Below are 314 nucleotides of genomic sequence, written 5' to 3' on the forward strand. Positions count from 1 at the left end.
TTTTCTTTCGCTATTTCATTTGACTAAAGAAATAAAACGTTTCAGTCAAAAGCAATTCTCTGAGAACGAATCCTTTAAAAAACCATGCATAAAAAATAATGATCACGTTTAAAATGTTTTTAAATGCCATCTCTTTGGCATGTCATGGCCTTCAATCTCACTTAGTCCTTTTGGTTTTTTTCTCTCTCTATAAAAAGCAAGAGCAATACCATTAGTGAGGAGTTTTATGAGACGATATCTCCCGTCTCCAGGTGTTAACACACACTATAAGCTTGTGCAAGTGAAAGACAGAAATTCTTGACAAAAAAAAAAAA

Source organism: Tachysurus vachellii, chromosome 19, assembly GCF_030014155.1.
Source record: "Tachysurus vachellii isolate PV-2020 chromosome 19, HZAU_Pvac_v1, whole genome shotgun sequence".
Classification (NCBI taxonomy): domain Eukaryota; kingdom Metazoa; phylum Chordata; class Actinopteri; order Siluriformes; family Bagridae; genus Tachysurus; species Tachysurus vachellii.